General features: G+C 49.6%; 1 pseudogene; it reads right to left on the bottom strand.

The window, feature by feature from the left end:
* Positions 1–16,732: 16,732 nt before the first annotated feature.
* Positions 16,733–18,705, bottom strand: LOC136536479 (uncharacterized; annotated as a pseudogene).
* Positions 18,706–20,635: the final 1,930 nt, after the last annotated feature.

Raw genomic sequence — 20,635 nt, 5'->3', positions numbered from 1 at the left:
ACTCACTTGAAGCCGTATGGGAAGAGTATCAGTGTCTTGTTAGCATTCTTATCTAAGTACCTAAACAAAAGCTTCTCCACTTGAGGTCACCATTTATCATATGGAGTAACCCTGTTCTTGAATACGGGATTCGGATCAATGAAACCAACCTCAGTCATCACTTTTTTCTTTAGTTTTAGCATCTCATATCTGCATATATATAGTACAATATATATAGTGTGAGGATAACTATATATGAACAACGAACTAACATGCAAGTTACTACAATTCAATTGTAGAAAGAATCACTTACAGACACCAATAGCTGACGAGAGATTTATCGAGAGCATCCCGGCGTAATAGTTGGTGTAATTCATTGAACTCAATATGTACAATGTCATAGCCCAAGTAATGCTCTGGTCTCACTCTGGCAACAAGCCATGCCGCTTCGTCATTCTCGGTCACTTTTAAGTACCACTTGTTCAACAAGAACATCTGCGTACCCAGTGATGAGTAGTACTTAGGGTTGACAAGACTCTGTCCATACACATAGGTTCGGTAAATACCATAGTCGCCTGTTGGTATTGATGCTCCCCCATGAGTTGTTCAGCTGTGAGACCTGTGGTGGCCATGAAGTCTTACAGTGGCTCCTTATCTATTGGACCGCACGGTGCGTTTGTGAAATCAGCCTCAACAACTAGCGGATCGATAGATTGCTGCCCGAGCTATGCAACCTCTTTCCCTACTCTCTTCGCTTTCAGCGACGCCTTATATGACTTGTCGGTGCAGAAAGTGACCAACACGTAAATATTTGTAGTTTTGCTGTACGTTGTGATCGGAGGTGGCCTAGCACTCAATGACACAGGATTTATACTAGTTCAGGCAACGTGCCCTACGTCCAGTTTGAGTCGGTCGGTGACTTTATTCCTGAGCCTAGGTGCTCGAAGTTTGTAGTGGGGTTACAAACGAGAAGGAGAAAGATGGGGGTACAAGAGGTCTGGTCGGACTCTGGTCAGAGGGGCCGAGAGTGATGGGAGCTCTGCTATGTGCTAAGTGTTCGAGCGTGTGCTGGTGGTTTGAACCTGGTGGTTCTGTTGTTGTGAACTAGTAAAACTGATCGATCTGAATCAACTGTCTTTTGGGAGAGAACGCATCCCCTTTTATAGATGAAGAGGATGGCCTTACAAGTGAGAGGGAGAGAGTACGTATGCTGCTAAGTCTTGCTGCCCACGTCGGTGGGTATAAGATGATGGTAGGGGCCCACAATATTGTTTATTGTCAGACACACGTGGGAGGTTACGTTGTCTTCTTTAGGTATGGCAGACATCGACGCCTGCCACACTGTTGATACCTGGAGGTATGCAAGGGGTTTTACCATGTTCGCCTGGTACGGTAAATGCCGGCGCCCACAACACTGTTGATGCCTCAGTGGCACGTGGGAGGGAGCCTTATCGTGTTTGTCCAGTATGAGAGTTGATGGCGCCCATAACACTGTAGGGGAAAATGCCGGTGCCTACAACACTGCTCGGGTTTTGTCGTGCCAGGGAAGTCACGGGGTACTATCTGGCAGGTGTACAGGGTACTATTCTTGGTATTGCGGTTGACTTGAGTGCACTGCCTTACTTTCTTTATCCATTTCCTGGTCCTTACCGAGTGGGCATCCCCGGTCGGTTGGTCCTAGTCGGCTCTGATTGCGCCAGTCGGAGAGGAGTTGTAAGCAGGGGTTCAGCGCATCCCCGGTCGGAGAAGCGGGTCAGAGTCGAAAGTGGTGTTTGGCTAGGCCTTCTGGTCAGAGAGGCTGTCTGGACATGGGCTGGAGACCGGAGCGAGCGCTCTGGTTGGAGAGGTGGGCCGGAGTCAGAAGCGGGCGCCGTTCCTCCTTGGCCAGCTGTTTAGGTATTTGGGCCGGCCCAAGAGTTGCGCGTTGGTTCACAACATTGTTTGCTAGGCCGAGCCTTTGCTGGGAAGCCGGTCCATGAGGGACCCTGGGTTTATGAACCCGACAGGAGCCCCCGAGCCCCCGGGCGATTCGGGTAGAATCGTCTGGGGGATTTTTGTCTTGACGGTAGCCCCCGAGCCGCTGGGTGATTCGGGCAGAATCGTCTAGGGGTTTTTTTGTGTTGCCAGTGGGGGAGGTTTTGTTTCGTCAGCGGGTGCGTGTGAGCGCATCCATGGGTGTAGCCCGCGAGCCCCTGGGCGATTCGGGCGGGATCACTTGGGGGGTTTTGTCAGCGGGCGTGTGTGCGTGCATTTTAGTTGAGACAGAGTCATCCTGGCGTTGGTGCAGCCCGCACAGCCGAGGCAGTTAGTTTAGGGATTGGGTGAGGCGGAGCTCGTGGATCCTGGCATCGGTGCAGCCCGCGCAACCGAGGTAGTTAGTTTAGGGATCAGGCGAGGCAGAGCTCGCGGACCTGGCGTCGGTGCAGCCCACGCAGCCGAGGCAGTTAGTTTAGGGATCGGGCAAGGCGAAGCCCATGGATCCTGGTGTCGGTGCAGCCCGCGCAGCTGAGGCAATTAGTTTAGGGATCGGGCGAGATGGAGCTCACGGATCCTGGTGTCGGTGCAGCCCGCGCAGCCAAAGCAGATAGTTTAGGGATCGGGCGAGACGGAGCTCATGGATCCTAGCGTCGGTGCACGCGTCGGGTGCTGTCGAGGTAGTTTTTAGGTGTCTTAAGCCCTTGAGCCCTGTTGGGCTTGGTAGGGGTTGGTTTGAGTTTTATGCATTACCACGTCCTCGGTTTCTTAGAACTGGAGGGGCTGAGCTTTGTCGCTTGCCTCATCGCTCGGGCTCGAGTGATGCGCTCGATGAGCTCGCTAATGGGTATGATCGAGTGGAATCTGGGTCCATCATTCATGACGGGGTCGGCATAGCCCTCTTGTGACATTCCACTGCTCCTTTACCTGCAACTCGGCAGATGCCTGGGTCATTCCGGTGACCGGCCCGGGTGGCCCGCTGGCCTCCCCTTGATGGAGATTTTGTGGGTTTGGTAGAGGTTTAGGATCGAATGAGAAGGTTGAGATGACCCTGTCCGCTTCGGGGCAGACTAGGTGAGGGCCGCATAGGGCTCATCTGCGTTTTTCTCCCCTAGCTCTGTTTGATGCGAGGTGGCCTCGAGCCCTTCGTGGGCCGGCCTTCGAACCCCGGTCAGTCATTGCTCATGTTGAATGAGGCAACTGCTGCTTCGTGACACAACACGGAGCGTTGTGATGCATTTAGCCGCATATACGATGCCTTAGTTCCCGAGCCCTCGGGCGATTCGGGTAGAATCATCCGGGGGGTGCGGGCGTACAGAATGAGTGCATGTATGGATGTATGATTGATTATATAAAGAAATAGTGGGGGTCGATAATGTTACCTTGATGACTCGAGTGACGGTGTTTGAAGAGCTCCAATCGGAAATGTCCGACCGGGACCTGTCCTCGTCATTCGTGACGGAGTTGGCATGGCCTACATGGGGCGTCCCTTTGTTCCTTACCTGTCTCTCGGCATTTTCCTAAGTCGTTTGATTGACTTAGGAAGCCCAATGGTCTCTCCTGGCGGAGATCCCGTTGTTTGGGTTTTTGCAAGTCCCGCCTAGGAAGGCGGAGAGCCGCTCGCGTGTGGTGGCGCTTTGTTTCTCATGCTCGGCCATGCGGTAGTGGTGGGCCATGCCTAGGCCACGTCTTGTCTGACTAGGCGCCGTTCTGTCGAGCAGGGTGCGTCCCTTCGGTCAGGGCGCGTCCCATCATTTCCCATCCGCATTGAATGGGGGAAGGGAGAGATTTTTTTGCTCCGATCATTTGCCCTTCTTCAGTTGTTGCATTTCTTCCTTAAATAGGGGAAGGGAGAGGGCTTTTCGTTGCAGTCCTTTGCCTATTCTCCAACTATTGCTTTTCTTCCTTCTTCCTTCTCACCAAGAGTGACTATATGCCGCGGCAGTTCCTAAGTGAGAGATAGGGTAAGCGAGGGGGAGGACTCATAGATCCCTTTGTGAATCTGGAGCGCAATGTCGAGCTGGATGCTACCCAAGGCGGTGCTAGCCGTCTTTGCCTAAGAAGGGGCGGCTTCTGCTGAAGGAGGTGGCGCGTTGGATTCATCTGCGAGGCCTTTTTTGGGATGGAGCCGTGCGTGGATTCTTTCCGGTGGATCTTCACCGGGCGAGCCTTGTCGGAGGGGAAGTTGCCTAGGATCTTGCTGGTGGAGGGTTTCATGCCTGCAGCTGCTCAGGTTGGCCAGTTCATAAAGTTTGATGAGATCTCTTTCAGGCATGGTGGCCATACCTCGGTGGCAGCATCCCTGCCCAGGAGCTGCCTCGACTGCATGAGAAGGTCAGGAGCTCCATGCTCTTCTGCTGAGAATAAATGGGTGCGACACCCTTGAGGTACCCGTTGCGCTCACCAAAGTCGAGGGAACGGAACCGGGCAGGGTCCTTGAGGTACCCATTGCGCTCGCCGAAGTCGAGGGAGCGGAACCAGGCGGGGCCCTTGCGGTGGTGGTTATGTCTAGCGGTATGTGCCGTGGCTTCTCCTTTGGCATCAGCTAATGCCGCCGAGCGGCCACAGTAGTATTTGGAGTAGAAGTGGTCAGCAAATGTAATCGTTAAGTTTGCGGGGGAGCCCCCGTGTGAACAGTTTTTGTATCAATGAATACATCAATTTTGTTTTTGTGATAGAATCACTATCTGTTCCTTGTTTTTTATCCTAGCATAGCTTTGTTTTTATCCTTTCTTTTTCACACCTGCCCGTTCGTTCCATAGGTTGTAGATTTTAGGAACCTGGGCATGGCCCGCGGGGCTCGACTGCTCGTAACCCTAGGTCATGGCGGGGTGCGTTCAGTTGGGAGTAAGAACAAAGTCATGTAGGGTAATCAAAGGAATGGAATAGGGGACAAAGTTTTTACCACGTGATAGTAAAAAAGAGAGAGGTAGTATTTAGTTTTGTACCCTCATGGAGCCCTCGAGCGACCCGGGCTAAAAGTGTTCGGGCTGGGGTGCTTTACAGGAGCAAGTGTTGAATAAAAGCGGTAAGACCAAATTTAGGGGAAAAAAGACATAGTTGTTCAATGTTCCAAGTGTTGGTGAGAACGTTGCCATTGTTGTCCTCCAGTCGGTAGGCGCCCGATCGGATTACTTCGATTACCCTATAGGGTCCTTCCCATGGTGGAGAGAGTTTGTGTTTTTCCTTTGTTGATTGGGTCCTCTGGAGCATGAGATCACCGACTTCGAGGATCCTCCCCCTGATCTTCTTTTCGTGGTACCTATGGGGAGTTTGTTGGTAGCGAGCGGAGCGGATGATGGTCGTCTTGCGGGCCTCCTTGAGCAGGTCGACTACGTCTTGCTGAGCCTCCACGGCTCGGTCGTGGTCGAAAGCCTTCACTCTTGGGGCACTGTGGTCGAGGTCGGAGGGCAACACTGCTTTAGCTCTGTAGGCCAGGAAGAAGGGTGTGAACCCTATAGATCGGTTCAGGGTCATTCTCAAGCTCTAGAGGATTGCTGGGACCTCTGCAACCCATCACCCAGCGTACTTTTTGAGTCAGTCGAAGATGCGTGGCTTAAGTCCTTGGAGCACCATGCCATTGGCACGCTCGACCTGACCGTTAGTACGTGGGTGTCCGACCAAGGCCCAGTCGATCCTGATGCCATATCCATTACTGAAGTCCAGGAACTTCTTCTCGGTGAAGTTAGTCCCATGGTCAGTGATGATGTAGTTAGGAATGCTGAACCGGTAAATGATGTCGAGGAAGAATTTGACCGCCTCTTTCGAGCGGATGTTGGTGATGGGTTTGGCCTCTATCCACTTGGTGAACTTGTCGACTGCTACAAGTACGTGAGTGAAACCGCCTAGGCCCTTTTTGAGGGGTCCTACCATATCGAGGCCCCAGACCAAGAATGGCCAGGTGATGGGGATGGTTTGAAGCTCCTATGTCTGCAAATGAGTTTGCCAAGCATAGAATTGGCATCCCTCAGACCTACGAACGACCTCCTCTGCATCTCGTAGTGCGGTGGGCCAGTAAAAACCTTGGCGAAAGGCTTTTCCGACCAGCGACCTTAGGACCGTGTGATGTCCGCAGATCCCAGCATGGACCTCGAGGAGGAGCTACTTCCCCTAGTTGGTGGGGATGCACTTCATGAACACCCCCGATGGACTCCGTTTGTAGAGTTCGTCACCGAGCACAACGAAGGTCTTGGCGCGTCGAGCGATCCATCGGGCTTTAGTTCTTTCGGGTGGGAGAACCTCCTCGAGGAGGTAGGCGAGTCACGACGCTCGCTAGTTGGTTTGATCGAGTGCCAATACGGCGACATCAGCGGGTGACGTCGTCATAGAGGCACTGGGGTCGGAGCCCCCGAGCGTCGGCTTGGCGTCGGGGTCGAAGCCCCCGGGCGCCGGCTTGGCGTCGGGGTGTGTCTGGATTGGACCTTCCAGGATGTGAGAGGACGGCTCGTGGAGATCGTTGATGAAGATCCCGCTCGGAGACAGATCCCGCCTAGCGGCCAATTTTGCGAGAAAATCAGCGGCATCGTTGTCCTTTCGAGGGACGTGATGCAGCTCGATCCCCTAGAATTTGTCCTCGAGCTTGCACCTCATGGCAGTATGCTGTCATGAGGGGGCTTTTGCAGGAGGACTCCTTCATGACCTAGTCAATGACCAACTCTGAGTCGCCACGGATGTAGAGTCGTGTTGCGCCGAGCTCGATGGCAATGCGGAGTCTGTTGATCAAGGCCTCATACTCCGCGGCGTTGTTTGAGGCTGAAAAGTGGAGGCGGATGGCATAGCGGAGCCTACTCCCATCTGGGGAGATTAGAACCACTCCAGCCCCTGAGCCGGGCGCCATGACGGCCCCGTCGAAGTACATTGTCTAGTACTCATGGGTGACATCTAGGGTCGGTAGCTGCACCTCCGTCCATTCAGCGACAAAATCCATGAGAGCCTGAGATTTAATAGCGGTACGAGGGATATACCTGATGTCGTGGCCCATGTTCGAGTGCCCACTTGGAGATCCATCCTGCGGCGTCGTGGTTGCGGATGATGTCCCCGAGCGGGTACGAAGTGACGACCGCCACTTCATGGTCGATGAAGTAGTGCAGGAGCTTTCGGGTAGCCATTAGCACGACGTATAGGAGTTTCTGCACCTAAGGGTACCGAACCTTGGGGTCGGTGAGTACCTCCCCGATGAAGTACATGGGCCGCTGGACCTTAAGGTGGTGTCCCAGCTCCTCCCTTTTGATGACCAGGGTGGCGCTTACCACATGGTTGCTGGCCATGACGTAGAGGAGGAAGGGTTCTTCCCGTTCGAGAGCGACAAGGATTGGGGCTGATGTTAGGGACACTTTGAGTCTCTCTAGAGCCTACTGAGCTTCCTCAGTCTAGATGAAGGTGTCTGTCTTTTTGAGGAGCTTGTAGGGTGGCATCCCCCGTTCACCGAGCTGAGAGATGAATCGGCTCAGGCCAGCAAGACAGCCGGTGAGCCTTTGCACACCCTTGATGTTGCGTATAGGGTCCTTGTTGGAGATGGTCGTGATCTTTTCAGGGTTGGCCTCGACGTTGCCCTCGGACACGATGTATCCTAGCAGCTTTCCCTTTGTAACCCTGAAATCACATTTCTCAGGATTCAATCTGATGTTGAACCTTTGGAGGTTCGCAAATGTTGTGGCCAAGTTTGCGATCAGGTCTCAAGCTTGAGCCATTTTGACTACTATGTCATCAACATAGACGATGTTTGTTGGTTTTGGCCGCTCGGCTTGATCGGGCTGATCGAGCGAGTCAATTTGGTCGGTGAAGCATTGCTGCATGCACCTTTGGTAGGTGGCGCCAGCGTTCTTTAGGCCAAAAGGTATGGTTACGTAGCAGTACGAACCATATAGGGTGATGAACGAGGTTGCGAGCTGATCGGACTCTTTCATCATGATCTGGTGATAGCCCGAGTAGGCATCCAGAAAGGAGAGGATCTCGCAACCCGAGGTGGAGTCGACTATCTGGTCTATGCGCGGCAAAGGAAAATGATCCTTTGGACATGCCTTGTTGAGGCCAATATAATCAACGCACATTCTCCATTTCCCAGTCTTCTTTTTGACAAGAACGGGATTGGCAAGCCAGTCAGAGTGGAATACTTCTCTAATGAATCCGGCTGCCAGGAGTTTGGCGATCTCTTTGCCTATGGCCCTGCGCCTCTCATCATCGAAGCGGCACAGGCGTTGCTTAGCAGGCTTCGAGCATAGAATGAGGCATAGTTCATGCTCGGCGACGTCCCGTGGTATGCCTGGCATGTCAGATGGCTTCCATGCGAAGACATCGCGATTGGCGTGTAGGAAGTCGACGAGCTCGCATTCCTATTTGGCCGGGAGTTGGGTCCCGATCCACACCGTCTTGGTTGGATCGGTGGGGTTGATTCCCACCACCTTGGTTTCCTCGAACGGGCGAAAGGCCGTCGAGGAGGTTGGTTTGTTGTAGTCTAGGACTGCTGGGGTCGACGACTCCCCGAGCCACGGGAGCTCGGACGAGTTGATGACCGCGGTGGCGAGCTCAAAATGCTCGCGGTCGCACATGAAGGCGTGTGAGAAGGCGCTGCTCACGGTGATGACACCGTTCGGTCCTGGCATCTTCAGCTTGAGGTAGGTGTAGTTGGGGATTGCCATGTATTTGGCGTACATGGCCGCCCCAAGATGGCATGGTAGGACCCTAGGAAGTCCACCACTTCGAAGGTGAGGACCTCCGAGCGGAAGTTGGCTCGGTTGCCGAACATGACGGGCAGGTCTATCTGCCCGAGTGGGTATGCCTACACTCCTAGGATCACCCCGTGGAAGGGAGAGCCCGCTAGGTGGAGTTCTGACCAGGGGATGCGCATGGCATCGAGGGTGTTGACGTAGAGGATGTTGAGGCCGCTACCTCCGTCCATCAGCACCTTGGTGAGGTGCTTCTTGCAGACGATGGGTTGATGACAAGCGGGTAGCGTCCCGGTCTCGCGACGTGGGAGGGATGGTCCCTCTGATCGAAGGTGATCGGAGATTCCGACCAGCTGAGGAAGGAGGGGACGACCATCTCGATGGCGTATGCCTCCCTATAGCGCACCTTGTGCTAGAGTTTGGACCATATGGTGTCAGATCCACTGAAGATCATGATGCATTCCTTAGGGTCAGGGAAGCCATCTCTATCCTTGCCCACCGCGCCTCCTTTCTTGGCTGCCGCTTCTTTGCTGTCTCCCTCTTTCGGCCCGCTAGCCTATCAGAGGAAACGTTTGAGGAGCTCGCAGTCCTTGTAGAGGTGTTTGACGGGGTAGGCATGGTTGGTGCATGGGCTATCCATGAGCTTGTTGAAGTGGTGAGGCAGGCCCTGTTAGGGCTGCTTGCCCGTGCGATTAGCTGCGGTGACCAACGCAGTGTTGTCCGGTCGGCGTCGATCATTTTTGTTCTTCTTGCCCCTCTGTGTGGAGGGGCCCTCATCTTGGTCCGGGCGCTTGGCTTTGCCTTTGTCCCGGCCTCCGTTGAAGACCGCTCTGGCCGCCTCCTCGCCGGAGGCGTGGTTAGTGGCGACGTCGAGCAGGTCATGGGTGGTATGGGTCTTCAGGCAGTCAAGCTTGTGGATCAGGGACTCGCAGGTCGTCCCAGAGAGGAATGCGCTGATGATGTCCGCGTCGATGACATCAGGGATGGAGTTGCATTGTTGGGAGAACCTATGGATGTAATCCCGTAGGGACTCGCTGGGCTCCTGCTGGTAGCTCTTGAGGTCCCATGAGTTACCAGGGCGGACATACGTCCCCTAGAAATTTCCAACGAAAACCCTCTTGAGGTCCGCCTAGTCACGGATGCTGTCGTGCGGGAGAAATTGGAGCCATGCCCGAACATGTTCCTCCACGTAGATGGGGAGATATTGAATGATGAAAAGGTCATCATCCACCCCTCCGGCTCGGCAGACGAGCCAGAAATCTTCGAGCCAAATACCGGGGTTCATCTCCCCGGTGTACTTGGCGATGTTGGTGGGCGATCGGAAGCGCTATGGGAACGGTGCTCTCCGGATACGCCGGCCAGAGGCCTATGGTCCCAGACCCTCAGGGCTAGGACTCCGGTCGTCTAGCCGATGACCATGCCTAGGGTGCGTTTCACTGCTCCCCTCGATGGTTCAGCCGGGAGCAGTGTCGCCTGCCCTCATCATCGCCCGGCAGACATCATCATCATGCCGGGCCTGATGCCGGTTGCTGATGACGCTGCGAGCGTCTTGGTTTGGATTGGGCCATTCGTGTACCGGTGGTCGGTGTAGAGCAGGCGCTAGGTTGGACCGCGACGCAGCCGCTGCCTCCCGAGCCGCGCTTGGCGGCTATAGCGGTGAGCGGATGGAGCGATCCGTCTGGCGTGTTCCCACTCCCCCAGTGGGGAGGGAGGGCGCATGTTGGAGTTGCGATGCGGAGCTTTCCGCCTGTTGAACGATGGTGGCTTCTACCAGCGCCCGAAGGTTCCAGTAGACTGCCCGCTCCTGGGGGTCGACGGGCTCGAGAACGCCGCGCAGAAGCATTGTCGCAACGGCGATGTTTTGGCTAGCCCAAGCGAACTGTGGGGAGTCATTCCCCTCGTTCATGATGCCGCATTGGACCCATGGGTTGCGATGTGCTGCACCGAGCGCGCCGACGCAGACGGCGGCTGGTTCTACCGCCGTTGTCGTAGCTCCTCGGTGTGCCCTTGTGCGAGCGCGATGGCCCCTGCACATGGGTCTAGAGGGGTGTGAGTCTGCACAGACTCTGCAACCACTGGCGGCCATCTCAGGGCATCCGCCATAGCGCACTCCTAGGACAGATGGTGGCTAGGTGCCACGTCGCCGATGCTGGAGTCATCGCTCTCAACCTCGTCATACAGGAGTTCGTGGAAAGTGGTAGGAGCATAGCTCTCCATTCCCATGAATTCGGATGTGAGAGGGGATGGCGCCAGCATCCTTCGGAGCCCCCGAGCGCACACGTCCGTGGGGGACACGATCGTATAGTGTTCATGGTGTTCACGGTGCGGATAATATGATCCCTCCAGATAATCGGCGGGAGATAGTAAATAGAGAGTAAATAACAGTATGTACATTACTCACAGCGGGGTTTGAGCAGAGAGTTTGCTCGGAATGAAGTGCGGGTGCCTCGTCGTTGAAGTCGTCGTGCGTTCTGGAGCCGATGGAGGGCGCCCCTTCGACGGGCGCCGGAATGAGTGCCTCCTCATGGAGGTGTAGTACGCTGAGCCGGTCGGCGACAAAGTCTAGGCTTTCAAAGAGGTAGGCCTAGGATGGCTCGAAGACAGGTGGAACCCACATCCCAACAGGTGGGAGTGCAGGAAACTCCAATGAGCCAAAGCGAGTCGTATCGCTTAAGCCCGCCACGGTGAAGGTGGCGGAAAAGTGGGCCATTCGATGACCAAAAAAGTGTTGAACGTACAACATCTTCCCCACGGACGGCGCCAACTATCAGTGTAGAAAGTGACCAACACATAAATATTTGTAGTTTTGTTGTACGTTGTGATCGGAGGTGCCTAGCACTCAATGACACAGGGTTTATACTGGTTCAAGCAATGTGCCCTACATCCAGTTTGAGTCGGTCGGTGACTTTATTCCTGAGCCCAGTCCTCGAAGTTTGCAGTGGGGTTACAAACGAGAAGGAGAAAGATGGGGGGCACAAGAGGTCTGGTCAGACTCTGGTCAGAGGGGCCAAGAGTGACGGGAGCTCCGCTATGTGCTAAGTGTTCGAGCATGTGCTTGTGGTTTGAACCTGGTGGTTCTGTTGTTGTGAATTAGTAAAACCGATCGATTTGAATCAACTGTCTTTTGGGAGAGAGCGCATCCCCTTTTATAGATGAAGGGGATGGCCTTACAAGTGAGAGGGAGAGAGTACGTATGCTGCTAAGTCTTGCTGCCCATGTCGACGGGTACAAGATGATGGTAGGCGCCCACAATATTGTTTATTGACAGACACACATGGGAGGTTGTGTCGTCTTCTTCAGGTATGACAGACATCGGTGCCTGCCACACTGTTGATACCTAGAGGCATGCAAGAGGTTTTACCATGTTTGCCTGGTACGGTAAATGCCGGTGCCCACAACACTGTTGACGCCTCAGAGGCACGTGGGGGGCGCCTTACCGTATTTGTCTGGTATGGGAGTTAATGGCGCCCACAACACTATAGGGGAAAATGTCAGCGCCTACAATACTGCTCGGGTTCTATCATGCCAGGGAGGTCGCGGGGTACTCTCCTGTAGGTGTACACGGTATGATCCTTGGTATTGTGGTCGACTTGAGTGTGCTGCCTTACTTTCTTTGTCTGTTTCCTAGTCCTTACTGAGCGGGCGTCCCCGGTCGGTTGCTCCTAGTCGGCTCTGATTGTAGTCGTGCCATGGAACACATCATCATCATCTAAAGCACTGATGATCATCATGGGATGGAAGTGGACTCAGGTTTGGAGACCTGTGAGTACAAAAATGATTGGGTGTAAATGGTTATTACGCGAGAAGACAATAACTGAGAATGATTAATTATTGAAAAAATGTTTCGTTCACTTTCATCCGGACCTATCATGAGGTAGTTGAGGAGGAGGCGACGGTACCCTAGCCGTCGCACCGGGAATAATGATGTAGCGCTTGCGCCATAAAATGAATGAATGCTCTGCTTGTCCTAGGGTCTTCTCCCCATCACCTCCAGGAAAGTCAAGAGGCACTTCCCTATAGTCTTTGATAACCCTATCCACCGAGACGCTATAATAGCCAGGTGGAATTGGATTCCCATGGATTGTTGGTGTCTTGTCGGGGACCACAGGAGAAACAATACAGTGTGCCACCAAGACTGTGGCACCGATATTTCCCAAGGGAATGTGCAGCTCACATGGCATCAAAGGCATGGTGATGTCATCCACGGGGAAGTGCTGCAATGCTTCATCTTGATTTGGGAGCTCAGTGGAAGCGCAACTGCTTCTTAGCTGAGGGGGGCTAATGTTGACTGCATGCTCTAATGTTGATGATTGCCTTTGGCTACTCAACTGTAGTGTCACTTGCCGTTTGATTTCCTCTTGCATTCTCACCTCCATGCTTAGTTCTCGCTCCCGTGATTGAAGCACCACCTCCTCTAACCTGTGGATCTGCTCTGCCTCCTCATCCTTCCTTTGCTGGCGTCTTCTGTAGGTAGCGGTGTCCTCAAGGAAGCCATGCCGTCACAAAATCAACCATGTGCCTTGCATTCGCCTAGGGTGTTCAGAGTCTGGAGGGCATACGTGAGCTCATCCTTCTCTCTGTTGGGCACAAAGGCACCACTGGCAAAAGCATCTATAATATCAAAAAGTCTTCGTGCTTCTTCTCTGATTGTTCCACCAACAACCGGCTCCCCGGTCTCTAGGTCTAGTGATCCCCCATGCGCGAAAAACCAATTCTTGGAGCGTTCAAGCCAATCGATTGAAAATGGCTGGATCCCTTTGGCAAGCAGGTCTTCTTCCTTTCTTTGCCACTTTGGAATGACACTCTTATAGCCATCGGATCCCGGTTTGTGATGGTACCACTTCTGTCGCGCATTCTGTTAGTTCCTTTCTCACCTGTTCCTCACCCTCTTTCGAGGTACCTCACAAATTCAGGCCAGTCGTCCCTCAACTTTTTATACGGGCTATTTTCACTAAAATCTGGAGCTAGATTCTTCTTGACAAATTCAGTGTACAACTTTTTCTTCCACGTCTGGAATTATGTGGCCATCTTCTTGAGAGCCCAACTTTTAACTAGATTTCTTAAATCTTCACCTACTGGTCGAGTGAAATGTGCAGTGACTGAATCTCAAAGAATGTCCTTTTCTCGCTCAGAGATAAAACTGATCAAAGGATCATCCTTCCTCTTTTTCCATTCATGTACATTGATCAGGACCCTATCCCTAATAAGAACCCCACAGTGGTTTACGAACTTCTTTGCATAGTTTTTTGGCAGGAGCGGTTCGTCGGTATTAGGATCGACTTCTGTGATTATGTAGTGGCCCTCCAACGGTTTTGTTGGGCCTCGTACACTTTTTGTCAACGTCGTCGATCCAGAGGGCTACGTACGAAGAATCACAAAGATTCAGTAATACATATATATATGGATTAATGAAATTATGTTTAATTTCTTATATATAAGAGATGCAAGATTATTAACAAATATACCTCGCCAGCATTTTCTTACACATGATTTTCTTGCTCATCTTCAAAATTTAGTAAGTATTGAGAGCCATCATCGTACTTCGGGTTGGCCTCGTTCTAGTTGTTGGGGCCATATTGAGTGTCGGCATTGATAATGTTCATCATAGCCTCATTCTGGTCGTAGTCGTCTTACGGCTTGACCATCTTAATTACCACAACTATATATAAATGAAAACCATACACTAGTCATGCATATGCTAATTAGTGGATAGAGCCTGGGGCTTAAACTTAAATAACTATAGAATTTAGGGTTATTATTTATGTCGAGCTCTGGTTAGGGTTTGCTTGCGCGGAACTCGATCAGGATATATATAAGGATTTGGAGCAGAGCTTGGCCGGGTTAGGGTTCGGAGCGAGTTCAGGATATTAGGACAAATATATCATGATCTACATTGGTGTATATAAATATATCAAAATTCATGTCACACTAATTATGAAGAATCAAATATATATAACTATAGAATTTAGGGTTATTATTTACGCCTTTGTTAGGGTTTGGAGTGGAGCTCGGCTTGGTTAGGGTTTGGAGCGGAGCTCAGGAATTAGGATATATATCAACATTAATGTCAATATATCAAAATTTAGATATATATACCAAAAAATTCATAGCACTAATAAAAACAATCTTTTCAATTGTGACGAAGATTCTAATATATTCCTACAACTATATATTGTAGTACACTACTACATTTTTTCTACAATTCATAGCACTCAAAACATTTTTTCTATTTTGTCTACAAATAAAATCTATCTATTTTATCTATGCCAAAAAAATAATATGCACACACACATCACACACACACTCATACACACACAATGTTGGTCACATATAGCACGGCGAGCATGAGCACAACGGCGAGCACGAGCACGAGCACGAGCACGAGCACGGCGAGGAGATCGATGACGACGAGCACGGAGGACGACGAGCACATGCGCGCGTGGAGCCAGCCGGGACGAGGCACGCGTGTGCGTAGAGCTAGCCACCAGGGATGAAGAATGAGCTCAAGGCACGGTGCTGGCCGGAGGTGATCTCTCGATGACGAGGACGAGCCCGCGGTGATGGAGACGACGACGAGCACTCTGGCAAAGGGGACAACGACTGCACAGCGAGGTGCGCGTGCGCGTGGAGTCGGGACAAAGCTGGTGATGATGAGGACGAGGATCGACGACAGCGACGAGGGCGTGGTGGGTCCAAATCAGATCTGGGTGAGGGCGAGGATGACGGTGGCGGATCTGGATCTAGGCGCCGCGCACGGACGGGAGAGGCGCGAGTCAGGCCGCTAGAGGAGATGGCAAGAGAGGGAGAGGCATGTGGAGGCGGTTGGAGGCGATGAGGAGCGGCGGCGGCGCGGTGGCTCTCGGGCGAAGAATGAATACGATGGAGGGGGAGAAGAAGATGAGGTGATATATATTTAAGGGACCTTTAGTCCCGAGTGAAGCCACGGATCAGGACTAAAGGATCATTAGACCCGGGTGATGGTAAGAACCAGAACTAGTCCCGGGTGCAGCCATGGCCCGGGACTAAAGTTGTTTTTTGGTGGGCCGCGAAAACGCAACCCACCTTTACTCCCAGGTGGTTGATCCACCCAGGAGTAAAGGTGGGCTACAGTTTGGCTTCCCACCAGTTTCCAAAAGTTTTCCTTTTTTATATATTTCTTTTATATAAATATAAAGAGAGTTGCTAATTGCTTAGTAAATAAAATATTCACCAAAAAATTACAAAAAAATCTTGGACCTAGTTTTGCATTATTATATACAACAAAAATATGTAACATAAACTCTTTTGTTTTACTGTATAAATATTTAACATAATATAAATAATAATCCCAATTTACACCATGCAAAAATGTACTACTTGATTAAAATTATTAAAACTATTGCTTTTCGACAGGAAATTAGTTTTCACATTTATTAACGTTGATCATTTGGTTTTTCATCACACATTCTCCACAGGAAATCCACTGTCAAGCAGAAAAATCATTTAAACCGTAGAAAATATGAAAACATGATAAAAAAATCTGAAGTCACAATTATTACATAATAGGTCTAATACATCACCATATCAAGCGGGAACAATAATGAACTTCTTCTTGATGTATGTCCCTTGGTTATGATCGCGCCGTAACCATGGAGTTTCCTCATTGTTTAGTAGGATGCTTGGATCACTGTTTACTATGAAGGGCAGAATTCTGTCATTCTTTTCATAATCTTCTGACATGTTAGACCTGTCCTCGATTCCCACAATGTCTTTTCCCTGAAAGAACTATGTGACGCTTTGGCTCATTGTTCGAGCCGTTGTCGTTGGTTTTCCCTTTCTTCGGTTTGGTAGACATGTCCTTCACATAGAAAACCTGATTCACATCCTTGGCTAAGACGAATGGTTCATCTCTATACCCAAGATTGTTGAGGTCCACTGTTGTCATTCCGTATCGATGGTCCACTGTTACCCCACCTCCAATCACCTTCACCCATTGGCACCGAAACAAATGGACCTTAAAATAAGGTCCATAATCTAATTCCCATATCTCCTCTATGCGGCCATAATATGTTTTTTTATTCCCATTTGGGTCTACAGCATCTATGTGGACACCACTGTTTTGGTTGGTGCTCCTTTTATCTTGGGCTATCGTGTAATATGTATTGCCATTTATCTCGTAACCTTTGATTGTTAGGATATGCCAAGATGGTTCCCTAGATAACAAGTACAGTTGGTCATCCAAACTCTCGTCACCCTGACATCATTTTCGCAACCAACCGTTGAAAGATTCCATGTGCCGACACGTAATCCAGGCTTCAGTCCTCCCTGGGAATTCGGATCGTACAATGTCCTTGTGTACCTCGATATACGGATCCACCAAGGAGGAGTTTTATAGAACTGTGTAGTGTGCTTTACAGAAATAATCGTCCTCCTTGCCAATATATGCTTTCTTCCCTAGTGTTCCCTTTCCACTTAGTCTCCCCTCATGCCGTGATTCAGGAACACCAATTGGGTCGAGGTCAGGAATAAAATCAATGCAGAACTCAATGACCTCCTCTGTTTCGTAGCCCTTGGCGATGCTTCCTTCTGGCCGAGCACGGTTATGAACATATTTCTTCAGGACTCCCATGAACCTCTCAAAGGTGAACATGTTGTGTAGGAACATAGGACTAAGAATACTAATCTCTTTGATCAAGTGAACTAGGAGGTGCGCCATAATATTAAAGAAGGATGGCGGGAACACCAACTCAAAGCTGACAAGACATTGGACCACATCATTCTGTAGATTTGCTAGATGCGCTGGATTGATCGCCTTCTGAGAAATTGCATTGAGGAATGCACATAGTTTCACGGTGGCTAATCGTACATTTGGAGGTAGAATCCCTCTCAATGCAACCGAAAGCAATTGCGTCATAAACATGTGGCAGTCATGAGACTTTAAGTTTAGCAATTTCTTCTCTACCACATTTATTATCCCCTTTACATTCGAGGAGAAGCTAGATAGGACCTTGATGCTGTTTAGGCATTCAAACATGCTTTCCTTCTCTTCTTTGCTAAGAGTATAGCTGGCAGGATTTAAGTACTGGCGTACATCATCTACCATCTCTAGATGCAGATTCTCTTGTTCTTTCATACACTACAGGTCCTATCTTGCTTCTAATGTGTCCTTAGACTTCCCATACACACCCATGAAGCCTAGCAGGTTCACACAAAGATTCTTCATTAGGTGCATCATGATCGCGCTGCGGACCTCTAGGACTTGCCAGTAGGGTAGCTCCGAAAATATGGACTTCTTCTTCCACATGGGTGCGCGTCCATTAGCATCATTCAAAATAGGTTGGCTGCCAGGTCCCTTCCCAAAGACTACTTGTACATCCTTGATCATATTGAATACATCCTCACCACTACGATTGCTAGGCTTTGTTTGGTGCTTTGCCTTACCTTTAAAATGCTTGCCTCTCTTTCTTAGGGCATGATTCAATGGAAGAATTCAACCATGGCCCATGTACATGACCTTTCGACATTTTTTCAAAAATATACCTTCCATGTCATAAAAACAGTGCGTGCATGCATTATACCCCTTGTTTGACTATCCTAAAAGATTACTAAGAGCAGGCCAATCATTGATTGTTATGAACAACAATGCTCGCAGGTCAAAGTATTCCTGTTTGTACTCATCCCACACACGTACGCCTGTGCTACTCCACAAAAGTAGAAGTTCCTCAACTAATGGCCTCAGGTACACATCAATGTTGTTTCCATGTTGCTTCGGGCCTTGGATGAGCACTGGCGTCATAATGAACTTCCGCTTCATGCACAACCATGGAGGAAGGTTGTAAATACATAGAGTAATAGGCCAAGTGCTATGACTGCTGTTCTGCTCCCCGAAAGGATTCATGCAATCCATACATAAAGCAAACCTTAATTTTGTTGCGTCATCTGCAAACTTCGGGAATTATCTGTTGATTGCTCTCCACTGTGACCCATTAGTGGGGTGTCTCAACATATCGTCTACCTTACGGTCTTCTTTGTGCCATCACAACAACTTTGCATGCTCTTTGTTTCTGAACAAACATTTCAAGCGTGGTATTATAGGATCATACCACATCACCTTGCTAGGGATTCTCTTCTTGGGACGTTCACCGTCGCCCTCAACATCACCACGGTCATCTCGCCTGATCTTATACCGCAATGCACGTCATATCAGGCATGCATCCAAATTGTCGTACTCCTTGCCGTGGTAGAGGATGCAGTCATTAGGACATGCATGTATCTTCTGGATTTCTAATCCCAGAGGGCAGACGACCTATTTTGTTGTGTATGTAGTGGTGGGCAATTTGTTTGCCTTCGGAAGCATCTTCTTTGCGATAGTCAGTAACTCCCCAAATCCCTTATCGGATACACCATTCTTTGCCTTCCATTGCAGCAATTCTAGTGTGGTACCCAACTTTTTTTGCCCCTTTTCGATAGTCGGGTATAACAATTTCTTGTGATCCTCTAACATGCGCTCAAACTTGATCTTCTCCTTATCACTTTCGCATTCTCTTTGTGCATCACGAATGGCTTGACCACATCGAGCTCATCTTCTGCCGCTACCTGTTCTTCAGCAGCTACCTCTTCTTCAACTTCCCCCATTGCAGTATCATCAAATGCACCGTATTAAGCAAAACCACAAATAATCATGTTGTCATCATCCCCTTCTTCTTCTTCATCTTCTTCCATTATAACTCCTCTTTCTCCGTGCTTAGTCCAACAAATATAGTTTGGCATGAAACCCAACATAAACAGGTGTTCGTGAATTTTCCTTGAGCAAGAATAATCCTTCTCATTCTTACGTAGAACACATGGGCAGCACATGAAACCATTTCGCGTGTTTTCCTTGGCCACATTTAAGAAATCATGCACGCCTCTCATGAACTCTAAGGAGCGGTGGTCAACGTTGTACATCCATTGCTGGTTCATCTGCATTACATGACGTACACCCACCATATAAAAAACTTATAATAACCCATATTATACAATATGCATGGTTAGTAGTTAATTAAAAGATCCAAAATATCCATCAATCAACATGATTAATTAATATCCTATACCGCATAACTATTTCACGTACTCTCGAACATTAATTTATTAAAGCCTTGATACAATGTAGACAATCCCAAATAGCACTAAACAAACTAAACCTATAATGCACTTCAACAGAATAAGAATTTTACAACCAATTCCAACTAAAACAAACAGATCGTTCTTCTGCTGGTTCACTGCCTCATCATACACAGGTGCACTCTCATCAGTTGCCTCAGTCTCCTTTGCAAGAGATTTTTGGACGTGCTCAACATACTCTTCCTCCTAGTACCAACCGCCACATGATCCAGTGCCATCCCACTAAAATTACAACAATAAATCAAGAACCTTAATCAAAATCATCACGAAAAATGACTACAAACTATAGCAAAACATGACAAAAAAATTACTCATTTCAGGATCCGGACACGTGTAGAAGATGTGCCCTTGGTTGGAACCCTTCTTCTTCACCCTGTACTCCCTCACAATCTCCTGCCTACACTTGCCGCACGCAATGAGAGAGAGGTCCGGCCTTAGTCGCTTAGGGACCCCATGCGAGGCCAAGGACCCAGAAGCAGTCGCCATCTACGACTCTCTATACTCATTTTCATCAACTACTATAAGTTTCTCATTTTGTGAACCATGAAATTAAATGAGCTATATACTAAAAAAAACTTTTTATTTCTCGATTTCTAAACCATGCATGAAATGAGGTAATGAAAGGAGCATACTAGTTTTAATGAGCTACTATAAGATTCCTTCATCTACATATGCAAACTATCGAGTGATTTTGAGCTCAAACGGCATATAAATAAAAAATATCCACCATTATTTCCAATCTAGAAAACCAAAAATTTCTCTATTTCTAGACCATGAAATAAGGCAATGAAAGGTGCATACTAGTTTTGATGAACTACTATAAGCTTCCTTCAACTTCATATTCAAACTATCAAGTGATTTTGAGCTCAAATGGT

The sequence above is a fragment of the Miscanthus floridulus genome, chromosome 2 (genome assembly GCF_019320115.1).
Source record: "Miscanthus floridulus cultivar M001 chromosome 2, ASM1932011v1, whole genome shotgun sequence".
NCBI classification, from domain to species: Eukaryota; Viridiplantae; Streptophyta; class Magnoliopsida; order Poales; family Poaceae; genus Miscanthus; species Miscanthus floridulus.
This window is presented reverse-complemented; position numbering and strand designations above follow the sequence as displayed.